Below are 4,415 nucleotides of genomic sequence, written 5' to 3' on the forward strand. Positions count from 1 at the left end.
GTGAGGAAATTTTTTTGCTTTATTAATGTTCTTGGAAGTTTAATTTGCAAATGCATTAATTTTTTTTCCCATGATTAATATAAAAAATTGGGAAAACCCTTTAACAGCTAAAAATGAAAAAATTTTCCGCGGGCCATGATCCTAAAGACGCGAGGGCTGAACTCCAAAGGAGCTCTGACAAAGATCCTTAGCCCAACCCCATCCATCCATGGTGACAATGGCAGCACTGCATCTTTGAGAAGCTTCAGGTGTGTTTCCAGTCTCTTTTGCAATATATATATATGTATTTTTTTTTTTTGAGGTTTAGTGTCACCATCAATTTTACTTTAACTTTTCTCTCTTTTAACCTTTACTGTCTCTCTTACAGTGGTTTGGGGGAGCCCCCGTGTCTGGGACACCCGAAAAGCAAGTTTAAAATTCCAAAATATAAACCAAGATTCGAATATTCCCTTTTTAGCGAAAACCCTTTTCCCCCAGCTCACAAATCCCCTGTACAGCAGTGCAGAGAGTCCAGAAGTCTTGCTGCCTTAGTTCATCAGCAAAATGTTCCTGGGCAGAGTGTCAGATCTCCTCCCCAGCAAATATTTTCACCTGTTAGTAAGATACACATAAATGAATCCCCTGGGGATCAAGGCCTGTCTCATCCTTTTAGCGGAGAAATTTTTCAAAGTCCCTTTAAGGAACTTTAGTCCTCCCCAACCTGCTGTGGGGAGCCGGAGGAACATTTTATGTTTCCCAAAAACCCAAAGGGGGCTTAAAAAAGCAGCCACTACAGATGAAGACTTGCACACAGTAGCTGATGATATAATAAAGACTATACCAGAAAGACACTATGAGCCAATGACAGTAGGACATTTAGAGCCTATTGCTGAGAAAGTGTCAGAAGGGCATCTAGAATCTATTGCTGAGAAAGTACCAGAAAGGCACTTTGAATCAATGGCAGGGGGACCTTAAACCCCTTTTCTGAGAAACCCGGGGAAAAATGGGCCCCAGTTAGCTTTTGAACCATTGCAAAGAAAAACCAAAAAGAGAACTAAGTGTCACGGAACGAGAATTCCCGAAAACCCAAAGAAAATTGGAGAATGGGTTAAAGAAAAGTAAAATCATATTTGGGAATTGGGTTTAAAACCCTTTATAAGTCATATACAAAACATATTTCAAGCATTACTCCGTATCCTCACTAATTCACTTATTAAGAGCTTTGCATTGTAGTTTCTTACCATTTATTGCATGTCATTTGGAGTTCTTTTAATGACTGGAATAACAATCATACATTATTCATTTCTGAAATCTAAGAGCTCACAGTTCTGTGATATACACTTAAATTAAAGTTTTTTAACATCCCTAGTTTTTTCACTTCTTAAAAACCCCTCAGTCACTTAAAAATGGGAAAAGTTTTTATTCAAAAAAAGCCCTTTTCTTTCATTTAGAAACCTTACTTTATACAAAAAAAGCTCTTTCCCTTTCCCTTTAAAGGAGTATATTTTTAAACCCTGGGTTTAAAAAACTGTACATGCTTCATCAATCACATTTGGCTGTGATGAACCAGTATCTCTCTGGTGTGCACACTCACCCTCTCCCTCCATTTCTCTCTCTCTGATATTGTAATTCTGTGGCAAATCAGTAAGATATTAAATGTAGAGAGAATGATTTGGAAAGAATTTAACTAAATGTCATGACTGTTTCTCATGTTTAAGGTATCCTTCACTTGTAAGATCAAGTGCATAGAGATTGACCTTAGCTACATTCTGGCTCCAAGAAAATGTCACCCCATTTTTATCACCCACCCTCACAAACTATATGTATTGTGATATATATAAAGAAATTTCCCTCCCTTTATTTTTTCATATGCAAAACCCATTTTTTAAATGCTCATGGGATTTAAAATCTTGGTATTTATCATATAATTCATTAAAACACTTTAAAAGGGATGTCAATAGTAGTCATTGGCTATGCCCCTAAAAACGTCTTTTTTCTCAGTCAAACGAAAAAAATGCTCATATCTTTGTTTTAAATTTTAGAACTGGCTAAACCTCACCTAAATCTACTGCAAACCTTATATTATCTCAAAATCATATGCAGCATTTCCTAATCCAGCACATAACATTTTGCTGAGGCCAAACCTTTTTCCCTTTCCAAAAAAATCAAAGTTTTTTCTGGTGTGTAGTAAAAACCTTTACTGCTAAAAACAAACAGATTTGGGTGTATGGCGCCCAGGGGATTAACCAAACCCAACCTTATCTGAAGAGTTCCTAAATAATCTAAACCCTAATCTTTGTCTGCTAGTGCAGATGACTGTGTAATTACAAATGATTTGTGGAATGCAGGCCTGATCTATTTAGCTCATAACAATACCCTGTTAAAAGCAATTTAATCATTTCTGTGAAAATAGGGTAACAATTGACATGTATATAAAAATGTTGGGAATGTTGGGAAGTGAATGCTTTGATTACAAAACAACCTACATTTATTTTAAAACAGTGGGTCTTTACATCTGTCTGTCAAATAGAAGAACACTGAGCTGTAAAAATTACCCCAGTAGATCAAAATATTTGGACATGTTTTTCAATGCTTTCCCATTTTAAGGGGTATATAAGGTGACTTTTTTCAAATACAAAGCTTTTTTTTTTCATATACTTCATAATTTGTTGAAAGTCTAATAAGTACTTGTAAATAATATCTTGTAAAATATATTCTGTAAAAATGGCAAATAATTTTGAGCTGAATTAATGTCACTTGTCTGCAATAATGAATATTAATGTAAAGTCTACAAAACAGCCGATAAGTTCATAGTCTAAAGTAAATTCTGCTTTTGTGCCACATTACTGCTGAATATTTTTTTCTGGTCATGATGCAATTTTAATGATGATTAAATCCTATCAAAAGATTTGATATCCAAAATTCAATTTTTTTTTTTTTCAGACAAAAATTACGTAAACTCGGAATCTGGATGTTTATAGGGTTTTTTATTTTGTTGGTTTTTTAAAATTTCAGTTATTATTTTCCCTTTTGATACATAGTAATTTCATTTCAAAAATGATAGGAAGTATTGGGGTATTTTTGGTAGGAAATGCTTAATGAATATGAAAATCAGGATTAACATAGTTGCAATACTTCTTTAGCTTTTAGAAGATGGTGCAAAGTACTTATTATGAAATAGTATTAGAGTATCAGTAATTATCCCCTTTAGTTCACTCATGCAGTAGTGTATTTTACTATTGGGTTTGAAGATTTATTACAGGCCCTTTGGGTATTTATTTTTTTCATTTTAAAATTGAAGATCTGTTAATTGTCATTTTAGTATACATTTTTTTCACTTTAACTTTTTTTATGAAACAGTATTAAATTTTTTTTTTTTCCCAAATTTCCTCATCAAGACAAAAAATGGGACATTTTGGGAAAAAAGGAAAATTTTTTTTTAGTAAAATACTATTAAGGGGTTAGTTTTAAACACCTTTGGGGAAATTCCCTTATTATTCTTTGCGTAAATTAAATGCTCAAATAAATTTAAGGGAAAAGATTTAAAAGGAATGTCAAAATTTTTTTTAAAATAAAAGAAAAAACTGATTGAAGTTATTTCTTATCAGTGGTTCTTTTGAAATGATTTAATCCACATTTCTCAGGCAAGAGCTATCATATATATATTTTTTTTTGGGGGGGCTTTGCAATTTCTTTAGCCACGTCTATACTTAGTAAATATTGCAGTTTGTTAGGTAATGGTAATACTGTCCAGTATTTGTAAAAAAAAAAAAATTTTTTTACAATAAGACAGGAACTGATAGCTGGTAGGGTTTTTTTTAGTTCAGATTTTTGTTAAAAGAAGGGTTTTGGGGGATTAACCTACTTAAGCATGCCTTTTTTTTCTCATTTCTTTCTTCTTTTGCAATGTATTGTATACAAGTTTTTTGCAGTATGTAAAATGGGAGAATACTACGATAGAACACCTATATAAACTAGAAACGAGGGAGTTCGAGGTTCTAAGAAAAGAGTACTTTTTTTTTTTTATATCTGTATATTTTAGTGTTTACATTACATCTTATCATTTCACTAATGCTGTTAATTTAAAAAACCATTTTAAAAGGGTTTATTCTCATTTTTTGTTTTTTGCGTATCAAGCCGGAAATGAAATATTGGTGATATTAAAACTTAAAAATACTTTTCCCCTTATCGCTCATCATTTATTTTTTTGAATCCTTTTTTGTAAAAGGGCCCCAGATTTAAAAAAGAAATCTATTGTCATCTCCACAAACCAGTATAAACTATGTCATCCCATGCATGTTTATCTTCTTTTATACCATATGTTTACAAATGATGCTAATAGCCTTGTAAATCAAGAATTCTAAAATGAGGAAAAGAATTCCTGCCACTATCATCTCAACAATTTGATGGCAAATTTTAAATTTTATAACAAATAG

This window comes from Penaeus monodon, chromosome 25 (genome assembly GCF_015228065.2).
Source record: "Penaeus monodon isolate SGIC_2016 chromosome 25, NSTDA_Pmon_1, whole genome shotgun sequence".
Classification (NCBI taxonomy): Eukaryota; Metazoa; Arthropoda; class Malacostraca; order Decapoda; family Penaeidae; genus Penaeus; species Penaeus monodon.